This window comes from Homarus americanus, unplaced genomic scaffold (genome assembly GCF_018991925.1).
Source record: "Homarus americanus isolate GMGI-L3 unplaced genomic scaffold, GMGI_Hamer_2.0 scaffold21048, whole genome shotgun sequence".
NCBI classification, from domain to species: Eukaryota; Metazoa; Arthropoda; class Malacostraca; order Decapoda; family Nephropidae; genus Homarus; species Homarus americanus.
Window position 1 is genome coordinate 740508 of NW_024714126.1, and position 26312 is coordinate 766819.

The 26312-nt window shown below is 42.2% G+C and overlaps 1 protein-coding gene across 1 annotated transcript in view; it reads right to left on the bottom strand.

Moving 5' to 3' along the window:
* LOC121875857 overlaps positions 1 to 26312 on the bottom strand; it is a 65792-nt gene that overhangs the window by 23079 nt on the left and 16401 nt on the right. The window contains exon 2 of the mRNA XM_042380576.1: positions 15508 to 15560. The gene's annotated coding sequence lies outside the window, so the exon portion shown is untranslated. The remainder of the gene's footprint in view (positions 1 to 15507; positions 15561 to 26312) is intronic.

Here is a 26312-nt window from a genome sequence, read left to right on the forward strand (position 1 = left end):
CAATGGTTGGGACTGGGCTGTTCTTATAGCGATCAGTTCGTGCGCGTATGGGCTGGATGCGGTTGTGGTGTCGAACAGCAATTCTCGGACAGGGGATCTCAGGTGGTAGTAGGGGCCGGTGTCGGGGGTGGTGTAGAAGCTTCTTACCAAATTTGCAGATGAGGCCGTGGTGATGGTCAGTGAGAGTCGAAAGGGTCAGTGTGTTGAGCGCTTCTTGATATGTGGAGTAGGAAGGGGCGAGAATAATCTTGCATGCCCTCTTTTGCACTTTTTCTAGGTGTTTACGTTGTGTGGCATTTAGGGAGGAAGACCAGGTGGGGGAGGCATAGGTGAGCTTGGGAAGTATGAATGTTGTGTATACACTGAGGAGCTCGTGTGCGGGAACTCCGAGGGACTTGAGTCGGCGGAGGAGGTGGAGACGGAAACTGGAGGATTTGACAACTTCACTGACGTGTGGTTTCCAATTTAGTTTGTTGTCTATGGTGACGCCGAGGAGCTTCGTGGAATCTACAACCTGGAGTGTGTTCGGACCTAGGGTAATGGAAGGAGGTGGGACAATGTCGGAGGAGAGGTTGATGTGCATAACCATGGTCTTGGTATGGTTGATGGTGACATGGTTGTTGGTGGCCCAGTTTTGGAGACTGTTCAATAAATCCTGAAGGGCGGTATAGTTGGGAGCAGAATTGTTGACGCTGATCCCAATGGTGGAGTCGTCGACATATTTCCAGCGAGCAGGGGTTTCTCTTAGGGCATCATTGATGAGCATAAGGAAGCAGAGTGGTCCCATCTTGGTGCCTTGGGGACGCCACAGGTGAGTGACTGAAAGGTGGAGACAGCCCCTCGGAAGCGTACAGCTTGGCGTCGGTCACTGAGGAAGTCTGTAAGCCATGGTATGAGACTTCTCCGAAGCCCGAGGTCAATAGCTTTGTTTATGATTATATTGTGGTCGACTAGGTCGAACGCTTTAGTGAAATCAATGAAGGCGACAGCTACAGACGTTTTTCGTTTCTCGAGATGGCGGTATATGTAATCGAGAAAGCTGACAAGACAGTGAGTGGTGGAGGAAGTTTTCATGTTGCCAAATTGCTGAGGGTCTACGACTCCTGCAATATCAGCATAAGCCCAGTCAAACACAAAACTTTCACAGATTAGGCTGGGTATTGGGGTGATTGCAATAGGTCGTAGCTGATTTAAGGATTGTGGGCTGGTTGACTTGGGCACTGGTGATACATAAGAGGTCTTCCAGTCAGCTGGGCATCTGGCTTGACTGAGAGAAGCATTGATGATGGAGCAGAGGGGTTTAGCAAGCTCCGGGGAGAACTCCTTGAATAGTTTCATTGGTAAGTCAATGGGGGTGGTAGAGCGTTTTAATTTTAGTTTGTCCAGGCGTTTTGCTACGTCAAATTCTTCTACTAAGTCAGTGGGAAGGGGGGCTGGTAGGTAAGCAGGGAGAGTGGTTGTGTCGAGCCGTGGGAGCGTCTGGCATATAGTAGCGAAATGGTTATTTGTTTGCTCAGCTGCGTCAACATTAGTGAGATGGCTAAGGAAGGGGAGGGGGTGTGTCATATTGTTTAGTCCACAGAGTTCTTTAAGCTTACCATACCATTGACTGATGTTGGTCTGCTTCAGGTGTTGTAATTTGGTTGGGTAGTGGGACTTCTTTGCAGTGCGTATTTCGCGGATGACTCTGTTGCGAAGTGACCTGTAGCGGATGTGGTCATTGAGATGAAAGGCTCTGTCTCTCTGTTGCATAAGTCTTTTGATCCGAGGTGTGATCCAGGGCAAGTCAGCTGGGTGAGATCTGACGGACTTCTCGGGGAAGAAGTGGTGGTGAGCTTCGGTGGTGGTGTTGGTGTAATTTATCCATTTGGTTTCCACGTCATCCACGCTGAGTACTTCAGCGTGTGTGTGTGTGTGTGTGTGTGTGTGTGTGTGTGTGTGTGTGTGTGTGTGTGTGTGTGTGTGTGTGTGTGTGTGTGTGTAATAATAAAATAATAGTAATAATTAACGGTTTATTGAAAAAGTTCTGCAGTCCGAAGGCTGAAAATATACATTGGACATATATGACTTATTACATACATTGGTGGTATAACAAAAGCCTTCATTAGAGAAAGGTTAAGGAACATACAGTGAACATACAGATTAATGTAGGTGTTGAACAGCAAACACGTAGTGTAGTAACTCCCTCCCAGATGGTGATAGGAGAGACCTCACGTAGTGTAGTAGTTCTCTCACAGAGGGTGTTATGAGGGGCCTGACGTGGTTTGTGTGTGTGTGTGTGTGTGTGTGTGTGTGACGAGGACACATCACAACCAGCAAATAAAACTGCGTTGGAGTTATGGGAAAGAACAGCGCACACCGTAAAAGATGGTTAGTGCACGCGGCTGTGTAGGAAGAATGTCTTGTCACATAAATTTTAAACACAATTTCTGTAGCTCTCGGAGAATATTCAGCTGCTTCTTCAAATGTAACTTCCTCGGGTTCGAGTTGAAAAAAAAAATTAAATAAATAAATAAAGATACTAGATACTTATACTTTTATTGGCCTGGGAAAGGACAGTTATTGCGTACATATATTAACTGCCTAGCTTGCCAACAGAATTTGTATGCCATTCATTTAGATAGTTCTTTGTGCAATTACTTCACCACTCTGAAATACGTTGCAATTTTTAGCGGATGAAAGTTTTTTTCCGCATTTCATATATACCTACGTAAAATGGTTGAAATGTTTGAGTGATTTTTTTTGTATTATTATATATATATTTTTTTCCACTATATTTATATCGAACTGCAATATGGGTCAGGAGCCTGGGCGGAGAACACCACCCACCATAGGGAGGCTTTCGTAATGTGTTGCCATAGTTATACTGATGGAAAATTTTAATAAATATGTAACGAGATTGACTCGAGCTACGAGTTTAATAGAAAATTATGAAGGAAAGTTAGACTGTTTAGTTATTAATTAAAGATGACCGGATAATGGGAGAGAGAGGGATGAATAAGACTGAGAGCCAGAGGATCAGGGGAGGAGACAAGGACTGGACAAGGATGGATGAATGAAATTAAATGCTGTGGTCGACGAAGAGCTACTAAATCTAGGAGGATTAGTACAGATCTGTTGGGAACGTTTAGAGTGAAGTGTCACGGTCGCGAGCCAACGGCCCTGAGGATGACACATTAATTAATTTATTGATCGTTGCAGAACATTTGTGTATGTGTGAAATAATCTATATATATTCCTCTAAACACAATGCTGAGGTTACATCCATCATGTATAGATTCAATGGCGAGACAAGTACAGGAATATCTCCACAACAACTTCAAAGAGGAAGGAGCCAATACCGGCACCAGACTCAAGCGACGCGACACTGGTGAAGTTGTCCCTGTGAGCTCCCTCGCAACTCTCGCCCGACACACACACACACACACACACACACACCGACATTTCAAAGTTGTCACTGTTGTGTTTTTGACCACAAATAAACAAAATACTAGGATAAGATAAAAGAACAAGGGTAAACTCAACAAACACGAAAAAAAATATGAATCTCGATGATAAAAACCTGAATCTTATGACACATTCTGCGTCTAACGAAGATAATTTCTCTGAGGAATTATTCACTTGTTTATGACCTCAGCTGTTGCGCCGCCAGGGATGTAATTACCACAATCAATTATAGCAAGAAATATTGGGGAGTTGGAAACACTAAGTAGGAGCTATGGGAGCCTCGACAAGCATATCTGAGGCGAGGTTAGGTTAGGTTACACGGAAGCAGCGAGGATCACACCGTATCACCCTGCATGTTAATTCACACAACGTGGTGATCCTCGATACTATTGGACGTCTGTTCGTACTTATGAGGATCATTCTATCGTCCCGTGAGGCGGAGACCATTTTCAGTACTGTGGTGTGGCAAGTTGGTAGCTGCTGAGACACTACCTCGCTCTGTGATGATATACTCGATCTGAATCTTTTCCTGGACGAACACGTGCCCCCCCCCCCCGAGGAGCGACGTAACACGCGAGGGATTCTCAATAATTCATACATTAATATTTTATCCAAACGAGCTGCGAAAACGTCTTTGACTGTATCACTTAAGTCACGATACAGTGGTAGCTATCAAACTGGGTCGAATAACTGAGACTTTGCAGTAATTTAGTCCTGAGTTTGAGGGAAAATACTATGGGAATTACTGAATATCTGAATGTGGGACGATAAGAAGGAAGGCCGTACACCACGACAGACACAGGCTGGTGGTGTTGTCCCGGGAGCCCAGACGTGTCCTCCCTAAGGGTGGTATGGCAGCTGTCCAAGAAAGTGCTCACTCTCGGGTCAATCCCTTGTATGACCTCTTTTTAAAGTAATTTGTGTTATCACAATGAACAACGATACGATAGTTAATGCGACTTGAATTGTCTTTAATGATGACGCGAACAAAACATTCATTAACGGTATTAACAGAACCCTTCTGAAGAGACAAGTAAGACAGTGTTAACAAGTAGAAGAGAACACCAGAATATAAGAGGCATAGAAGTTGTCTTCGATACACCTCACAAAGTTATCAAGTTTACACGAGTAGCATCAGTAATGGTTAACATACAAAGGCGTCGTGTCAAGGCGAGAAGGAACAATCACACCTCGTTAGAGCTCCTCAGAAGAGGTGTTATTGATTCCTTGTGTCTCAGGCAGAAGTAGGAGGATACATAATACAAATTTACAACCAAGACAAACACAGATGTGCCTCTGCTTCCTCTGCAACCTGTCCCTCAGCTGAGCCTGGGGAGATGAACGGGGGTATTGTCATCTAATTTTACTTCATTCATTGTTCAACGTAATTGTCGAAAGAAGAAAACAAACAGCACAAGCACCGAGCAGATGGCATGCACTTAGGGTCATGACACAACTGATCCTTCACGGGGGAAATTCAAGGAAAGGTGATCTGGTGAATACCCGGGAAAGCACAGCCACCATGAGTGATACAACATCAAGGACACGAGATAGAAGCCCTCCGAGGAAATGATCAAAGGGCGTACTGAATGTTTTTACATCCTCTCTCGCTGGAGGTGAGACTCGATGCCAAACTCACATAACGTTAAGTAGAGTATACCAGCATGTGTGAAACCTATGTCGTACTAAATAGTAAAACTTGATAATTTAGTTTTTTCCTTAGTAACTAGTGAGACCTGTTCCCACGCATGAATTATCTCTAGTGTGGATACTGGAGAAGTGAACACATCAAAACACACTATAAATCCTGCAGCCATTACAGGGAAGGAGTGTAGCGATGTGATGATTCAATTTATGTTACCTGTTCCCACGCATGAATTATCTCTAGTGTGGATACTGGAGAAGTGAACACATCAAAACACACTATAAATCCTGCAGCCATTACAGGGAAGGAGTGTAGCGATGTGATGATTCAATTTATGTTACACTCATAAATAACCGAATCCACTTATAGCCGAGTTCCAGAGACGTCCTTTATATATTGAAGTCTTATTAGTTTATTTAAAAAATTTTTCTTCAGAAATTTATAAAAAATTTATGAACTCTAATGCTTTAATCGAGAAGAATATAATATAATCGTTCGTTCTGACATCTGGTGGAGAGGGGGGTCGTGGTGGCTGTGAGGGGGAGGGTTCGAGGTGGCTGTCAGGGGAAGGAATCGAGGTGGCTGTCAGGGGAAGGGATCAAGGAGGTTGTGAGGGGGAGGGGTTGATGTGGCTGTCAGGGGGAAGGGTTAATGTGGCTGTCAGGGGGAAGGGTTAATGTGGCTGTCAGGGGGAGGGGTTGATGTGAATTAGGTGGAGGGGTTGATGTGGCTGTCAGGGGGAGGGGTTGATGTGACTCAGGTGGAGGGGTCATATTCCTCTCATGGACTACACAACTTAGGCATCTGCTTGACAATTCAATCACCTGGACACTTGTGTTCGTGCCTCTGGCCAGCAACATCTAATCATTAAGTAAACAAGAAACATATACAAGAAAGAGAACAGTTTCTTCATTCTCCCTCCATTTATCTCTCTATCTCTAAAAAACCCAATAGAACAATTGATATGACCTTCACCTTTGACCTCACTTACTAAAGCTGGTTTGTGTGCTTGACCTACCTGTAGTATTATGGATGGTACATAACAAACAGCAAAGAGCGATTGATTAGGAACAAAATGATGGTTAGTTTCTCCCTAGAGTTAGCAATGGACTGTTTGATGGTGATCACTGGCTGATTGACAGTAACAACGCCTGTAACACCTCTCTCCTTCTGGGGTGACGGACGGACGGGGTAAAAACATTAATTGTATTATAACCGATAATATGTGCTTGTTCTCTTTCAACAACATTACCAGCAAACGCGTCATTTCTCCCTCCTTGAGTCCCGCAGTACAGTAAAAAAATGTGTTTCTTTTGTGGTAAATTTTCGAAGTTGGACACCTGTAAAATGGTCTTGTGGAGTCCGTAGCAAGGTTTATATTTGCCAACTTTCATTTAATTTGTTTTAAATATAAGAAAATAATAACTCAAAATAACAGTGATTTAGTTATTTTGTTTTAGACGCCATCAAATCTCAGAACAATAAAAGAGTTGTTGGAATATTGGACCAGGATACAGGCCGACCAGGTTTCAAATTAATTGGTCGAGAAATGAAGAAGTGAGACATAAAGGAGAGTCACACACACACACACACACACACACACACACACGAGTGATTTTTAACTCTTCTGTATTTTCATTATTTGGAACAGGGAGACCGTACACCTCGGGTCATTAATGTGAAAGTGATACAACAGTAAGGTCCTTATTCTCTTGAGTCTCATTTTTTTTAAAAGATAAGTTGCAAAACAACTGAACGCATAATAACTATATTGATACTAGAAATATATACGGTACCAAAAACGATACGGGTGTTTTATTTGTGTTTGTGGAACTTGTATGTATTTCAGATGGCAAACAAGTATTGTCTAAACGGGACTAAATAATATATATTTTGAGACATGCATTAATTTAGGGACGTCAATGCTGCTTCTCGCGTACATGACATTCGTCTTGTAAAAAGTATTTGACGAAGTCATCCCTCTCTTACTATTAATAATAACATTAAAAAAATCGTATTTAGAGGTCATTGAATTAATAAGCCACTAGTTAACAGGGGCAGTTACAAAAATAATATGATAAATCAAAATATTTACGAATATAATAACCCTTTCATGGGGATTTACTTCATGAAATAAGAGTTCGTTCACAACCATATTTTTTGTACTTCATTAGTGAGTTATTGAAAAAATAGAAATGGTTATTGTTTGATGTATTGGGTTTCGGGGAACACCAGGAATCAGTAATAGTTTTCGCAATAGGATATAATTGGCTGTCCGGGTGCCATATAAGGTGGTCACCGAGTGCCATACTGTACAGCTGTCAGGGGCCGCTAAGGAAGTGTTGTCGGTTATTACAAAAGGCTCTTGTTGTTAGTCAGGTGGTTAGTGTCCAGGTACCACACGGAACAGTCCCCAGGTGCCACACGGAACAGTCCCCAGGTGCCACACGGAACAGTCCCCAGGTGCCACACGGAACAGTCCCCAGGTGCCACACGGAACAGTCACAAGGTGCCACACGGAACAGTCACCAACGGAACAGTCACAAGGTGCCACACGGAACAGTCACCAGGTACCACAGGTAACAATCACCAGGTACCACAGGTAACAATCACCAGGTACCACATTAGTCCCCAGGTACTTTGGGGAAAAATTCATCACTTATGTGTCTAAGAAAGAAGACGAAAAACGAAAAGAAAAGAATGAAAGAAGCAAAAAAGAAAAAAGGAAAAAAGTTACAAGAAGTTAAACGTTGCTGGAGGCTTTTAATGGAGGCTGAAACACAGAAGAAGTGAAGAAAGGAGACGAAGAATAAGAGAACTGAGAAAATAATAAGAAAACAAGCTATTGATGCAAAGATGAACGAGAAATAAGATAAATGATGAAGAAACCATTGTGGAATAATTGGGAAAAAATGGGGAGGAGGAGAAGAAAATATGACGAATATTGGAAGAGAGAGAAAAAAAATAAAAACTCTTAAGGAAAGAATACCGAGAAGAAGACAATGGTCGGCAAGAGAAGAAATGGAGGTGAAAATAATACAGGAAATAAATTACCAAGGGAAGAGGACGCAGAGGAAATAAAGACCCTCAGTAGAACAAGAGATAGAAAGACAGTGGAAAAGAGGACAAGAGGGAAGGAAAACACGGTAAGAGAAAAAAAGGGCCGCTTGAGGAGACGACGAGAGAGAGAGAGAGAGAGAGAGAGTAAAAGATTATCGGTGTAGTGGAAGGGTTGCAGGAGTAGGGGAGGGGGGAGGAACGACGTGGTCTGGGGAGAGAGAGAGAACGGTAGGGTCTGGGAAGGGAGGGAAAGACGGCAGTATGTGGGAAGGAGGAGGGTGGGGAGGGACATCGAGCTCTGAGGAGGAGGAGGACGGGGAGGGGATAAAAGGATAATCACCATGGGTTACAGGACACATCAATAGTCTCCAATATTCCAAAGCGGTGGAGCTGGTGGGCGTGTTTATGGTGGCGGTGCTCAAGGGCGGCCAAACACTGGTGGTGGTGGTGATGGTGGTGGTGGTGGTGGTGGTGGTGGTGGTGGTGCTGCTGCTGCTGTTTTCCTCCTCCTTGTCCTCCTCTTTCTTCTGTCACTGTTTATTTGGTACACCCCTCTGTCTAAATTCATGGGAGATGAGCCTACGCTGTGTGTGTGTGTGTGTGTGTGTGTGTGTGTGTGTGTGTGTGTGTGTGTGTGTGTGTGTGTGTGTGTGTGTTCACCCACTCTGTATCTGGCGACAATCTTCCAGTTTGTTGGTCTCTTGGGTTGAGTTATATCACTTAACTGTCGTTCTAACTCTTGGGACGGTTTGATATATTGCTTTTAAACTTCCTGACTAACTTTTTAATAGCCATCCCTGAAAACCGATTGATTCTGGGGAGGACTGGACGAAGGTCATGGTCAACGATGCCTTGAAATATTTAGCTCTTAAGCTCGGAAATGAACCGCCACATTAAAATACATGAACTGCTATTAAAATGAGTGTCTCTCTCTCTCTCTCTCTGTGGTTTTGATTTCATGTTGACGTTATTGTGAATATTCCCTTAAGTTGTGTGAGGTCAGACTGTGGCCTCTCCAAATGCTTTAAGATATCGCTTTCAAAATTTTCACACTAGAAATTTATTAAAGTGATCTCTGGAAACTTTTGGCATGTGGTGAGGAACTAACCTGTGTTACCATGATGCGTTGGTTCGAAGATTATATTTAGTTAGGTTAAGTTTGGTTAGATAGGGATACATTTGGTTAGGTTAGTTTGAGCTAGGTGTGGTTAGGTTAGGATACTTTAGGTTAGGTTACATGTACAGTCCCCTTCACTAGTGCGTTTACAGTGGCTCGTCAGGTTTTATGCAGTGTGGCAGCCCTGTGTTTGTTTACATTCGACAGAAGGAAACTCGCAATAGTAAACATATTATGAAATCTGTGAAAAAAAATATTAAAACCAATATCTCAATGTAATGATTTGTATAAAGTTAATATGACGAGCCCCTGTAAACGCAATAGTGAACGGGACTGTACCTCCTGACCAGTGAACTATCGGAACACAAAGCCGCAAGCTTTTGGACTAGATCAGGTAAGATTCGTGGTCCCTAAGTTAAAGGTCATCTGTCCTGCTTCAATACATTACCTATAGATTGTTATGTTAGATTTAGCTTCCAGACTTCAACTGATAACTTGTCTTGGCTGGACCATCTCCTGGAGGGCTTCTTCAGAGGTCACAGGTCAAGAAAAGGTCATTTAGCTTGATTTAAACAATTACCTTCAAAGTTTCTGATTACTTTCTGGTCTCCAAATTACTCTTTCCTTGGCGTATAATTGTAATTTACACCACAGAGGGATTTTTGGGTTTGCCGTTAATTAATTTGTGCATTTATTTCTGCTTGGTGTATTGTGTATATTTATGTGTGGGTGCGTATATATGTGTGTGTGTGTGTGTATTTGTGTGCATATGTGTGTGTGTGAGTATTTGTATGTAATGGTCTGTATGCTCGCCTCGCAACTACGTGATCCCGGGTTCGATCATCGGGCAGGGTGAAATTATGAGCTAGTTTCTTATGCCATTTTCCTCGGTCTATCCAACAGTAATTGGGATTCTGAAGGTTAATTGGATTCCGGATCATGTTCTGGTTAGCTAATACAGTTGTTGAGTTGTTCGGTCTTTTCGGACTATTCCTTGACACTGAGTACATGCAACTTAGGGTGTGGCGACAGCTTCTACACCTGAAAAAAAATTCACGCCTTGATGTATTTCCCTCTGTACATTTTTGTTTATGTCACGTGTCGTAGCTACATTGATCAACAGCGTAACATGACATGGCTTCATTGCGTTTAAGTTACATATGACTAAATCTCTTGATCCCTGAGTTTTATTCTTTAGTCTTAGAGATCATAAATACAGCGACTTTACCCACTCGAAATGTTTGCGATTCTTTAGCATCTCTTCATATAGATTCATTTTTTTTAACCATTATTAGTTATACTTTCCCGCTAACCACATGTGAAGCTATTTCCATCTATATCAGTTTATCTTCTCCTTGGGCTTTATTTAACCCCCCCAGGTAACATAGGACGGGACAGGTGCATCAAGCTCTCAGGAGAAGTGTAGATTATATTGTATATGAAGGGAATAAAAGTGAGAGAGGTGTATTTTTGTAAAGGTACACCAACCACCTGAGTGAGTCTTCTATAGTCATCCGTGTATAAACTGGATATGACGTGTGGAGGAGAAGTATATAAAAACTGTCTTATCACATAGTTGTCTATTGACCTTTGACCTCCAATAACTAGATGAACAATACGTTTCAATGTGGAATACCTCCTGTACGTCACTATCTTTTGGAATACGGTAGATGAAATGCGGCTGTGGGGAATAAATAATGCCATTTTTATATATTTCGGCGCGTGTCTTAGTATGGACAGCTATACGTAGAGGCGCTTATGGGTTTAGAATACTGTTACCAGACCCAGAGAGACAGGTGATATAAAACACCACGCTTTCTTTGTGCTTACCCACGTTAAACTACTGTCCTAGAAACTTATTTTCTCTCTCTCTCTCTCTCTCTCTCTCTCTCTCTCTCTCTCTCTCTCTCTCTCTCTCTCTCTCTCTCTGTCTCTCACACACATCTGATTGTACAATATTTTGGTACCAGCTCTGATTTTACTCGTAGACCAAACAGTTGGCAGCCCTGTGTACTCTCAGGACCAAGAGGTTAGGTCTGTTTTTCACCCCAGGGGTTTACTATAAATAATCACAAACTTTACAAAACTTCCGGTGGAGTGACGTGGCCTGTCGGCTCATGATGACGATGGATACCCTCCGCCAAAATCGCCAAAGTTACGACTCGCAAACTAAGGAGTATATCACTTTTAAGGGGAACTCATTTTGGCGATACAACTGGCACGCCATTTTTTTTTCACTGAAGCGAATGGAAATATTTTTGGTTCATTAGTGTATTTGTGTTACTTGTAAATTATTGGATTAAAAACAATAACAAAGGTTTATAGCATTGTTCTAGTCATGTTTTCAACGAATATTCCTTTAACTGATAATATATATAATTTTATTGTTTACTGAAATTTTAATTAGTATTTTGATCACTAATTCTACAGCCAACACCAGTTAGATCACCATCACTTTCCTTCCCGTCTCCATCTTCTTCACTGTCACCATCACTGCTGGAGTACACTATCACCGTCAACCCTTAAGATCACTCATACTCGTCTTTCTCCTAACCTTCACTTTCCTCGCTGTCACTATCACCTGTAGAGAACTTGAAAATAGGTTCTCAAATTGATCACTTCACCATTACCACCCTCATTACCGCCACTGTCACCATCAGTTGTAAAGAAATATAAGACCTTCAAGCTAAATCACATTCACAGTCACCTTCCTTCACCCCCTTGTTCACTATCACCGCTCCATGTTGATCACCTTCCTCCCTCGCCCCCCCCCCCCCCCACCACTTCCTACCCTACTTAGCCTCTCTTGCTCCCACTGTCTTCATTATCCTCCCCCCTGTCCCATATACATCTCGGTGCCTCCTCCTCCTCCTCCTCCTACTCCTCTTCTCCTCCTCCTCCTCTTACTCTTGTCATTCTTACCTCGACTCGTCAAGATGTGAAATAGGGATATATATATATTTTGTATTTGTTGTTTTTTTGTTTGTGTTTGTTTTTTTACATACAATTGGTAAACAAGATCTGGATGATGTTTTTTGTTTGTATCTTTATGGACTGATTTGTTTAGGTTTATACGGAGGTAGACGGAGTGGTGTGTGTGTGTGTGTGTGTGTGTGTGTGCGGAGCAGTTGTGGTACGTTATGATGCTTGAATAATATCATACATGTGAATATTCATGGCCAGACAGCTACACACACACACACACACACACACACACAATAATCTGTTTTAAACTTATGTTACTACTAAACATTTTAATCACATCTCAATTACAAAACATTTCCTGTGTTTTATTTTATATATTTCTGTAAAAAAAAAAACACGTCAGATTTTAGTCTCCCTCTCATCCAGTTTTACGCTACTGTATGATCCTTTACCAAGAAAAAAAATATATGTACTGTGTTTTTGTGTGAATTCCGCTAATTATCACGTAGCAAGAATTAATTGGATTTAAAACGTTATAATGATGTTTGATATTTAGAGTTTTTGTCATAAAGTTCAGTTGATATAAGTTTACATGTTATAAATTCCATAGCAGTGATTTCTTTATCATTTGGTTTTACGTTTGAAGTCAATTATGGTGATATATTTCTCGGACTGTTTATGTGTTGATGGCTGGTGTATTAATGACTTGGAATATGTGCTTAAAGACCTTTGTTGTTGACGCTGAGTATTATAACATCATTTAATCCTTCTTTATCATGAAGAGATACGTAGGAATTACTCTGCATTATAATTACTTAATATCTTGTATTATATGACAGGTTCACTGATTATCTGAGGATTATACACGCACTTCAGCTCATATCACCTGATGATTATACACCCGAATGGTCTCCTAACTTAACCTATCATTTATATATTGTTGAAGTTAGGGTTTGTCTTTCGTCTACTTCTCTAAGTACACTTAAAATTTATATTTTTGGTTTGGTTTATTTTACAAGTGTTAAAACATAGCAGTTTGATGATAAGGCTCCCTCTTAGCTCTGAAGACGATGTTGTTCGACAATCGTAACGTCAGTAATGTTTTAACTTGTAGATATTTTTCATCGTAGCCTTTTGGTCTTAACCTTCATGTTTAAGAGGTTGTAAATTCCCAGTTGAACATCGATCGTTGATACTACACACACACACGCATATAAGATAGGTAGATAGATAGCTAAATATAGGTAGGTGGTCACATATTTGTACACAGGGTGAGTCCGGGTTCAACAAACAGAGAGCATTTCACGGTACACTGATTTCCATCATTCAAACGATTTGCGCGCGCTTTCACAGGCCTTAATTTTTAAACGAAAAAATAAAAACTTTATTTACAAAATGTAGCATAACTCGATCATTGTCCATAAATAAAGGAAAATTATAAAAAATGGTTCGTGATATATTTTTGGTGTAAGGCTTTATAATCCACAAAACACTAAATGAATCGAGTCCACAGGTGAAATTGCTGAAATTCAGTGTTTACTGGAAAAACTCTTCCGCTTGGAGAAACCTACACAGAGGCTCCAGGTCTTGTTTGTAGGATTAAATCCCACCTAACCTAACCTAAATGTAATGTAATTTAATGTAGCGCAACTTGAACTGACTTAACCTCACCAAACAAGATTAGCAAACCTATTCTAACTTTAACTTAACCTAACTAAACGTACGTAACTTAGCATTAAAGAAACCTAAGTTTCCCATTAATGGACTTGAAGTAACTTAATCTTATGAGATTTTGCCAATACTACTACTACAACTACTACCACACACATCTTCACTACAACCACGACACTAATACTACTACTACCACACACATCTTAACTATTATAACGAGACTACTACTTCTGCCACTACTACTACTTCGTGGCCTCCAGCCTCCCCCAATAGCCACACCTTCGCCACCATTTATTTACCTTAATATTAAATATCCTAATACATAAGAAACTATCCTATCTGTGTTAAATTAGTTGAGCCGCAGATCGATGCGGCATTCAGTGACTGTAGCCTCATAGTCGATATCTGCAGCAGTTGTCGGAATTGGGGCAGAAGCTCTCGTTCCCCTGAGGCAGAGCAAAGCCGACCGAAGGAGAGAGAAAGACAGTCGACATCTCATCCAGGCTGTAACATAACTTCTGGGCTGCTGCTTCTGTTCGGAGATCACCTCTGCGAGTCTGGCGTAGAAACATCTTGCACTTGGTCCCATCCCACCAGAGGTTGTGAACACAAGAGGAGTGAAGCTGCCTTGATCGACATTTTGAATTCTCTCCCCATATGCCCTTCTCTTGTCGTTCTCGTTCCTCCTATGTGCAGCATCGAGAGCTAGGTTACGGTGACATGCGGCCATGGGATAAAAAATCCTGATGTCGAAGAAGGCTCGCTGTCCCCGCGTCCAGAATCCTCGAGCACTGACGTCCACACGGGCTTCGTTAGATGTGTTTGAAGTCCTGTGTTGGAAGATCTCGCCATCCAGTGGAAGGAGGGTCGGTTCTACCATGACGTCCCGGCAGATTTCCTTCAACATATTTGCTGTGAGATCCCTTACCTCGTCATGCCTCATGCATATGAAGCCCCCCTTCTTGCAAACCATGGCGTGATCGCTATCATAGGAATAGCCACACACGCATTGGGAGGGCAAACCATCTACTGGCCAACCGTACCTTTGAGCAATGGCATCTGTAAATTCTTGTTTATTAAGACTGAAACCATTTGCCCTTATCGGTAACATAGTTAACCAGTTCGAGGCGATTTTGTTCTGCGGTGTCAAGAGGATTTTATCCGTGGATCCCGAGTTTATTAAACCCCGCTCTGTAACCTGTATAAGTCTGTTAAGTGTTAACTAAGGCATTGGGGGGCGTTACGGGATACCCTCACACACGTAGGCTACAGTACACGTCACAGCCAAAGCCTATGTGACCAGGTATTTACACGGTGATTATAGGTGACACCTCACACCGTGACCACTTACGACAAGCCTGTGTGGCCTTCAACTTAGATTGTGTCCTCTGTTGACGAGCCTGTGTGGCTTGGAACCCAAAGCGTGGCTTGTTATGTGTTGGGCCTTTATGGCCACTTGTGTTAGGTCTTATGGCCAGCAGCTAAAAGTGTGCCTACCCGTGATAGATCTTCACGGCCAGGAACTCAAGAGTTGGGCCACTTGTGAGATACAGAAGAGACATCCCCGAATAACTATCTCGCCCCATTACCAAGAAGGGCTTAAGGTTTGTTACAACATTAATATTGGCATTTTTCAACTAACCTTCAACGAGCGGGTTGTTCCCGTCTTTATCCCCAGTTTTCCGGGTGGGCCCTCTGGAACAGAAAGAGAAATATACATTACAAAACCGAAGCACACAAAGATCACAAGCCTTCATTCTTGACTATCTCCGACCAGGAGTTAAGGAGAATTTGGTAGTGATGCATTCCGTCTGTCTGTCGGTCGGTACGTCCGTCTTTCGTTTCGTTAGCTTTCCAAAGAATCAATGGATTGGTAGTAAATATTGTTCTGAAGAGGTGTAATGACTTGTTCTGGATGAATGGGTGTTGTTGCTAATCTATTTGATTGTAATGCTAACCCCTTGTGTACGGGTTCCCTTCTAAGCTGAATAAAAATCGTCTCGCGTTAACCAAATGAAATGTTAAAAGTGGCGCCTCCGTAGTGAAAGGGTTAAAAGTCCTTTAGTACGATTAGTTGAGGCTGACCTGTACACTCAATGGATTTATTTTAATGTCGGTGTAAGAGTGCATTAAGGAAGGTTCTTGGATGTACTGGTAGCCTTGCTGTACCCGCCTGTCGCCGTGAGATGGAGGTCCGTTCAATAACTTCTCCCATAACACTAAATGAAATCATTGTCCCTCCAGCCGAAAGTCCGGAGGTTTATAACAGGGAACCCGTCCTTCTGTTAGTTCGTGATAAATTTCGTTTCCGCTCGATAACTATTCACAGACTCAATGGATTAACGTCAGGTTTACTGTGAAGGAGTATTAGGGCAGGTTCTTGCTCGAGGTTGTTGAGCATGTTGTTAGCCCGAGTCGTTTTAGAGGTAGAGTCACTTTTGTATGGGGGATGCGCAATTTCCATTAGACCTTGTTATAGATTGCTGGTGAGGCACAGAGGACTCGTCTGCCGGCAGTAAGACGGATGACTCACTCTCAAAGGCCGAAGTCCACTTAGATATCTACGATGAATTTTTCTCCACTTCTTGTTCATTTTCTTTGTTTGTTTTTTCCTGGAGGGAGGAGGTCTAACACTAATGGAGTGGTGTAATAAATATTTAACACTCTGTTACGTTATCAGGTTCTATCTAAGGAAATTTCACATCTGTGCTTTATTTTCCTTCGGCTTTCAATCGGTCTTGTTTACATGGTCTCGAGTGAATGACAGTCACATTCTATTCAAGTATTTTTCGTTTGAAATTATCGTGTTATTCGCCTCTCGTGTTACTCAGTCTTCCAGCTTTCATGTTGGAATATTTCGTGCATGATCAGAGACGGGAACTTAGTTAAATTATTTTATTCATTGGTGCCACACGCAGAACGGTGACGCCATTTCTCTGGTACGGTGTTCTTGTAACCGATTAAAATACACAGTTGTTTGGATATTCACTGCGTTGAAATAAATGAAACACTGGGATATTAAACTCTCCCCCCCCCCCCAAGTGTGTTCAGGGTTTGTGGTGGTGGTAGTGATGATGATGGTGGTGGTGGTGGTGGTTCAGAGAGATAGGATACTTGAGTTATGAAAACTTGTCATATATATATCAAAATAAATTGTCAATAAATGTATAAACTGAAGAATAAAGAACAACATAAGAACATAAGAACATTAGAAAGTGGGATACTGCAGGAGGCCGACTGGCCCACACAGGGCAGATCCCTTTCACACCCATCCCAGCACTTCCATGTGCCTATCCAACTTCGTCTTGAAGCTCCCTAGCGTCCCCGATCCTACTATAGCACTCGGTAGCCTATTCCACATATCCACAACTCTATTACCAAACCAGTGCTTGCCTATATCCTTTCTGAATCGGAATTTATCTAATTTAAAGCCATTTGTTCTAGTTATTTCGTTATTACTGAGCTTCAGAACATCTTCCATTTTACCCTTGTTAATCCCACTTACCCACTTGAACACCTCTATCATATCTCCCCTAACTCTACGCCTCTCTAATGAATGCAAGCCTAAGCTTTTCAGTCTTTCTTCATATGGAAGGTTTCTAATATTATGGATCATTTTTGTCATTCTTCTTTGTACTCTCTCCAAAGAATCTATGTCCATTCTATAATAAGGACACCAGAATTGAACCGCATAATCCATGTGTGGCCTCACTAATGCTAGGTAAAGTTTCAAGATAACGTCAGCAGTTCTGTTACTCACACTCCTAGATATGAACCCAAGAATCCTGTTTGCCTTGTTGCGAACGCTAATACATTGTTTTCTAGGTTTCAAGTCGTTGCTAACAAATACACCTAGATCTTTTTCACAATCTGAGTTTTCTATTTCCGTGTTACCTAGTTTATACTTAACGTTTGTATTCGTCTTCCCTATCTGTAGTACCTTGCATTTATCAGTATTAAAATTCATTTGCCAGTCTACTGACCACTCATGTAAGGTATCTAGATCTCTTTGAAGGTGTTCAAAGTCACTGTCTGAATTTATCACTCTCCCCATTTTGGTATCATCTGCAAATTTACTAATCCTACTTGTTATACCTAAATCAAGAAAGTGTCAGGAAAGTGTTAGAGACTCAGGTGGGTAAGAATCTAGGTTGTATCAGGAGGTGGGGAGAGGTGAGGTAGAGGGTGTGGTAAGAGGTGGGGAGAGGTGAGGTAGAGGGTGTGGTAGGAGGGGAGAGGTGGTGTAGAGGTTGTGGGAAGAGGTTGAGGTTGAGGGTGTGGTAGGTGGTTGGGAGAGGTGAGGTAGGAGGTGAAGACAGGTTAGACGGAGGGTGTGGCAAGAAGTGAGCACAGGTAAAGCAGAGGGTGTGGCAGGAGGTAAGGACAGGTGAGGTAGAGGGCGTGGCAGGAGGTATGGGCAGGTGTACCAGCACGCCACCAGCACACGCTTGACACACTCACGTCAACATTCCATAAAGTTGTAACATACTTTTACTGTACATCACTTCCTGGTCGAGTCCCGGGGGTCCTGACACGATGAAAAATGAATATCTTATCATTCATCATTTCTTGGATATGTCCTTAAGGACTTACACGAAAAGAAAGGTTTTGCAAAATCATGACAAAGTCTAGCAAAATGACAAAAACTAAGTTTAAACTATTATTAACTTCATATTTAAAAGCGTCTGTCATGTCATTAGAGCAACAAAGGTTGTACATTTGTGAAAAAAATATATAACTACCTGTTCCTTTGTACTCTATTCATTAGGTGAATAATTCACTTCATTCTCAAGATCCTGCCTAAACAAAGGTTGGGCCAAGATTTTCTAGGGTTTGCATGTTAAATTTTCCTCGTAAATGATGTGACGGTAACACCGATTGACTGTTTTAAACACAACATAAAAATAACATTAAAATAGCATAATAAATACACTCATATACGTTCTCTCAACACTAGCTAGAGGAACAACGTAAAAGAGTGAATCTGTGACTCCGGGTCCTGGGTTATATTGTTGATGGCTTCAGGGGCCAACGAACCCATTACACTGCCTCACACGAGACAGACAGCGGCGTCATGAATCCAGAAAATGTTGCATGATGAGAGAGGTATTTTCGTCCCACTGGCTGTCGACGAGTCACCAGCTAGTAGTTTTGAGTTTGTTAGTGTTTGTCTGGTGCTGTATGTGAGGCTGTTGACGGTCTGTATTTACCCTACCATTGACATGATCGTATCACCCTGGCTCATAACTCCGATCCTGGCCGTCCTGACACGTACCCTCCTGACACACACACACACACACACACATCATTATGACACGTATTCTTTATCACTGACCATCCTGGTACGTACCCATGACACCTGACACAACACGTTCGAAATAACAAGTTAAAAGGTTCATCACAACTTACAACCCTCAACTCCCAAGATGAATTTACACCTTTGAATATCAACTTATCTCTTGAAATCACAAGTTTAGTTCCGTAGTTAAAATGTTGAACTCATAGGTTTAAATACCCTACTGAAAATTTAAAACGTACAGCTCTTAATATAAAACGTTCAAATACACAGCGAACAACTCACAGACGTTGCTCACACCCTCTCACACGATCGCTCTTGGGATATTATATGACGGCTATACCAATAACACCCACAGTCGTGCTTGTAGTGAATGTAAACATGGGTCACACGACAGGGCTCTCCAAACAATAGCAACAGCGATGACACCACAGAGATTACTGATACCAATGTTCTTATTTTAAAACCTTCGGACATTAAATCCCCCATCCCAGTAAGTTTTAGATATGAGAACGTATTATCTAGCTGTTTCTCGTAAGGTACAACACATAGAGTAAAAAAAAAAAAAAGTGTCTTTCGAAATCTCCCCGAGGAACTGTCGTAACTAGATGGGTGTTTGTATTTGCAGTTGAAGTGGAAAGTTGAAGACACGAATCTTTAGAGAATTCGGGGAACCAAGTGTGCGTCTCCATCCACTCTTGTTATGGTCAGACGGACAGAGGATAGAGGATCAGTGGTTTATTGCCTGCCTCCACCAGACCACTCGTTGAAGACTTGAACACAACTCTCCTTCCCCGGGCTGATGGGATGGGGATAGGAGGAGCAACAGTCGTACAAACAAAATTAAAGGTTGAATTTAACCTTTGCACTGGCTATCAGGAGACGAAATAGAGATGGACAGAATGAGGGAGAGAGTTAAATAGATAGTTAATTGGATAAGTGTAGGAAAATTCGTAGACAGGAAGAAACAGGAAAAGAGAAATGAAAATCAGTTTGTAGAGCAAGATTAAATTTGGGAACAGACACAGACAAACAGGGAGAAAATAACGAGATTTAAAGATAGACGACAAGAAAGAAAGAAAGAGAGAGAGAGAGAGAGAGAGAGAGAGAGAGAGAGAGAGAGAGAGAGAGCATAAATACTAGAGACAGGATGTGAAGGGGAAGTTATCAGTCAGGTCACAACCTTCCTGCACCACACAAACAGCGAGTCATCTCCCTCTATTACATAACTGACCCCACTTCACTTCCTATGTGTCGGGGCGATGATGACCACTAGAGGCAGGCAAAGGGGGAGTAGAGGTTGAGGAGGAGGAGGAGGAGACCTGGAGAGGGAGAATAGAGCTCGGAGTAGAGGTTGGATAAGGCGAAGAGAAGAGAAAGGTCTGGCGAAAATGGGAAGGGAAGATAGGGCGAGAAGAGGTGGAGAACTGGAGAAGATAGAAGAGAAAGAGAGAAGAACTAGAATAATGGGAACAGGACATGGAATGACAGAGAAGAAGGAGAGACAAAAGGCAGAGACCATATTAAGAGAACAAAACGGTGTGGAAATACAAGGGAGATAAAAACATTTTCTCTGTACGAAAAGAAGAATAGAAAAAGCTGATAAAACTGGTAATTATAGGTTTGAAAGAACTAGGAAATGATAGACACAAGCGATCAGAAGGATAGAAGAGTGAGATGAGGTTGATATTAAGATGATATGAGAATAAAGAGAGATATTACATTTCAATAATCACTTCCATCCCTTCGGTAAATAACCCCGCCACTAGGACTCAAAGTACACAAAGGGCATCAGGAACGTGGCGCTATTGAAGGTGAACTACGTAATTAAACCATATTTTTAATCCATAGAACAGTACACAAAATAGGAAAAATATAATGGAGCCTCACCACAATACCGCTGACTCGTATCCATCATATCGGCTACAGCTGTGGTAAAATATGAATTACTCCACTGAATACTGTAAGAACATAAGAACATAAGAATGGAGGAAACTGCAGCGGGCCTATTGGCCCATACTGGGCAGTTCCGTTTACACCCAACCCCTATTGCTCATATGAGCATCCAACCTATGTTTGAAGCAATTCAGCGAATTCGAGTTAATGATGATATTTGGTAACTTGTTCCATTCATCAACTACTCTGTTTCCAAACCAGTGTTTACCTATTTCACGCCTAAATCTAAATTTGTCTAATTTAAAACCATTGTTACGAGTTCGCTCCTGGTTGGATAGTTTGAGTACCTTTGTAATGTCCCCTTTGTTTAGCCCTGACTTCCACTTATACACCTCTATCAGGTCGCCCCTCGCTCTACGTCTCGAGGGAGTGCAAATTAAGATGCTTTAACCTGTCTCTATACTCAAGGTTCCTAATGCCCGGGATTAGTCTTGTCATTCTCCTCTGAATTCTTTCCAAGGATTCTATATCCATTCTGTAATACGGTGACCAGAACTGAACTGCGTAATCCAGGTGTGGTCTCACAAGAGCAAGATACAGTTTTAGGATGACCTCGCTAGTCTTGTAACTAACACTCCTTTGTATGAACCCAAGTACTTTATTAGCCTTGTTACGAGCAAAAACACATTGTTTACTTGGCTTAAGGTTCCTACTTATCATTACTCCTAAATCTCTCTCGCAGTCGGATTTCTCTATGGCATCGTTGTTCATCTGGTATCTGGTTTCCCTGTTTACATCTCCTATACTGAGTACTTTACATTTGTCGACATTGAATTTCATCTGCCATTTTTCAGACCATTGGAAAAATTTGTTTAGATCTTCCTGTAGTTTTGCCGAGTCCTCGTCAGATTTGATAACACGTCCTATTTTAGTGTCATCAGCAAATTTACTTATGTTGCTGTCTATGCCGATATCTATGTCGTTTATGTATATAATAAACAATAATGGTCCAAGTACTGAGCCTTGGGGAACTCCACTTGTGACGTTGCTCCAATTGGACTTAGTGCCGTTAATGCTCACTCGCTGTTTCCTGTCCTGTAACCACGCCCTAATCCATTTAAGGATGTCACCTTTGATGCCATGAGCTTCTACCTTTCTAATTAGTCTTTCGTGGGGACTCTGTCGAAGGCTTTGCTAAAGTCGAGATATACCACATCATAATTGTGCCCCTCGTCCACCGATTCGAAAACTGATGAAAAGAATGTTAATAGATTAGTTAGACATGAACGTCCGCTTGTGAAGCCATGCTGGGAATCATTGATCAATCGTGCTTCTCCAGGTGATTTCGAATAGAGTTTGAAATGATTGCTTCCAGTAATTTGCCTACTATTGATGTTAGACTGATTGGGCGGTAGTTAGAGGATAGTGATCTATCCCCTTCTTGAAAATCGGTATTACATTCGCTATCCTCCAGGATTCTGGTACTACACCTGTTTTTAAGGACATGTTAAACAACTTTGCTAAGGGCATACTAAGCTCTTCCTTACATTCCTTTAATACTCTGGCAAATATCTCATCGGGACCAGGTGACTTATTAGGCTTTAGTTTGTCTATTTGCTTACTAACATCGTTACTAGTCACTACTATCTCACTTAATTTGTTTTCTTCACTATCTCTGAATAGAGTCGGTGCCTCGGGTATCATGTTTAAATTTTCGGTGGTGAAAACTGTTGAAAAATATTTATTCAAATTATTGCTCATTTCTCCGTCGTTATCAGTGAGCTCGCCGGAGTCTGACCGTATTGGTCCAATCTTTTCTCGTGTTTTAGTTTGATACATTTGGTAGAATCCTTTGGGGTTTGTCTTCGCCTCCCTTGCTACCCTTACCTCATTATTCCTCTTTGCTTTCCTTATCTCGGTTTTAACTCTACTCGCCAATACCCTATAATAGTCCCGGAGGTGAATTTCGCCACGATTTATCCTTCTACCTATAGCCTTCTTTTGGCCAATGATGTTCTTTAAATAATTATTTATCCATTTAGGGTCATTGTTGTCTGATCTGAGTTTTTTGTATGGTATGTTCTGCCTTTGTGCATTAAGTAACTTACTATTTAAATTGTCGGAACTCGGCAATCTCAGATCTCGTTATCAGGTCGGTGTCATCTGTCAGGTTCACGGCCAAGCGCGACACCCCCTCTCTCAGCTGCCTCTTTAAACTGTCAAAGTTTGCCCTTCTGAAATCTGGTACTTTAGTGGAATTTTCCTTACGTCTGCCCTGAAAATCTAACTGGAATCGAATTTCTTTGTGATCGCTGTTTGCAAGTTCGTTCCCTACCTCGACATTGCTAATGAGGTTTTCTCTGTTCGTCAGAACTAAATCCAGTATATTATTACCCCGTGTGGGTTCGGTTATATGTTGACTTAGGAAACAGTCCTGGATCGTCTCGAGAAAATCCTCTGATTCTGAGTTACCCGTAAGGACAGTCCAATCTATTTGGCCAAGGTTAAAGTCGCCTACTATACAGACTTTGTTGTGTATGGAAGCCCTGCGCATTTCATCCCAGATAAGTCGCTCATTGACGCTATCGAGATTGGGGGGTCTATATATTACCCCTGTGATTAATTTTTCCCGACCGTCGCTTAATTCTATCCAAATTGTTTCTGTATTCCTCTCAGTTTTTATTTCCTTATTTATTTCACACTTCAGATTATCCCTAACATAGATTGCTACTCCGCCTCCTTTCCTGGTCTGCCTATCGGTATGGAACAGTTTGTAACCCGCAATTTGGTATTCGACTGGTAATTCACGTGTGTCTAGGTTGATCCATGTTTCAGTGAATGCAATTATATCGATTTCTTCGGTACATACCAAGGCCTTAATATCATCCATTTTGTTTCTCATGCTTCTACTGTTCGCGTAGTATACATTTAAGTTAGTGGTGTTCTGAGTCCTTCCCTTACCGCGTTTAGTTTTAAACTCCCTGTCTAATTTGGTTTTGTCATCATTCCTAACACTATTTCCCTGTAATCTTTCGCCTTGTTTACCCGCTCCCACTGCAGTCTCCTCCACCCCCGTGCCCCTATGTTCTCTTAGCAGTTTAAAGACTTCGATATCTTTTGAACTGCCCCCTCTAGAGCCCCAGCCAGGGTTGCTACTCCATCCCTAGACAGGTGCACCCCATCCCTAGCATAAAGGTCCCTTCTGCCATAGAAGTTGTCCCAGTTGTCAATGAATGGGACTGATATTGACTTGCAATATCTGTCAAGACGGTCGTTAACACCAACTGCCCTTGACAACCATTCACTGCCAACTCTCCTTCTAGGCAGGACACCGCATATGATAGGGATCCCTCCCTTAGTCCTAATACGATCTATGGCTGCCTTGAACTTATCAAGAAGTTCCTCGCTCCTACACCGGCCAATATCATTGCCTCCTGCACTGAGGCAGATAATGGGTTTGTTCCCATTACCAGACAAGATATTGTCCATCCTGTCAACTATATCCCCCACCCCAGCTCCTGGCAAACACACCCTCATCCTATTTTTGTTTTTACCACAAAAGGCCCTGTCCATGTACCTTACCTGTGAGTCACCAACAATTAAAGTTTTTATACCTTCCTTGTCATCCCTGCCCCTGCCTGTACTAACGTCCAATTCGTCTATCAAGGGACTGAACGGGTTGGTACACTTAGCTGTTGTTGTCGTTGTTGTCGTATCCTTCGAGTGCTTCTTTACCACCAGCTTGGTCCTGCCACTACTCACGACTTTCCACTCGTTTGATTTTTCGTCAGACACTGGCTTTACTCGTCCAGCCTCTCCTTTTAACTTCGCCAGCTCTTTCCTTAATTTCACGTTCTCCAACGTGGCCCTCTCAATTTCTAACTTGGCCCTCGCCAATTCTTCAGTGGACCACTCCAGTTTGGTCAACAAACTCTCATACCCAAGACCGCACATATCACTGGCCATATCTGATAATTATCCCTCTGGAGCTAACCCTGCCGTGACCTTTCCCCTAGTGAGGTGGGGCTGATGATACGAAGAAAAACAACAACGTCCTTTTTTTTTTATTGTAACAAGAGTAATAAAGAAGTTATCACTGCGTTAAATCTCACTCGATTAAAAACAAAAGAAAAAACATCCCTCACACGGGAAAACGAAGCCATGCGTGAGGCCAGGAAAGGCGGATTTGGGGGTAACATAACGAGGTCAGATGATCAGAATTCATCTATCGTCTCCACAGTGCCTTATGTACATAGTCTCAGGTCAATCCAATGAATACTGGAGGAGGAGTTGAACACAGTGTATACCTTGAGTGTAAGGGCTTGACTGACAGACTGACGGACGATATATTTTTGTTGTTATCCCGGCACCACGTTACAGAGGGTATAATAAAAGTCCACTCTGGGAGAATACTGAGACAAGATAACAGGAAGTACACGTGAGTAAGGCAGGGGGGAAGAGGCGGCCAGGGAAAGATAGTGTGAGAAAAGGGAGAGGGGAATGAGAGGTAGTAAAGAGGGGGAGGGCAGACGAAGAGAGGGGTAAGAGGGGAAGGCGGAAGTGGAAAGAGGGTCAGAAAAGAAATGAGGAAAGGATCGGGTTGAGAAGGAAGGAAGGGAGGGAGTGGAAAAGAGGATAAAAGAGAGTAGTTGAAAATGGAAGACGGGGGGAGAGGAAACGAAGAGCGAGAGAGAGAGAGAGACGGACTGACGGACAGACACAGACAGAGGAAAGGGGGAGAAAGTGAGTGGGGGAGAGAACGAGAGAGAAAAGGGTGAGAAGACTTGCTGCTTGTACAACACAATCTCGATCACTAACACGTTTAACATGTGTCGTGGAGGATAGCCATAACACGGGTGGTGGTGGTGTGGGTGGTGGTGATAGTGTGGGTTGTGATGGTGGGAGTAGTGGTGGTGGTGGTTGTGGTTTTGCAGTGGTGGTGGGTTGGGCTGGGTTAGGTTAAGTTAGAGTTGGTTTAGGTTGGGAACCCATTTCGCGGACTGGGCAAAATGACTGTTCAGTCATGAACTGGTTATGAACTGGGTAATTTCATCCAATGTTACGGGGCGTAACATTGAATACGGTAAATTAATACATTATTTTTTTACACTCAGATCATACAGTATTTAATTTGTTTAACCACTGCTCGGGTTGTTACTGCGACGATTCTTAGGGATGAACTAACCTCCCTAGTTTGACTGCAAAATAAAGCCTTCTAAATACTTTGTTATATAAATAGTTTTATATCAATATTA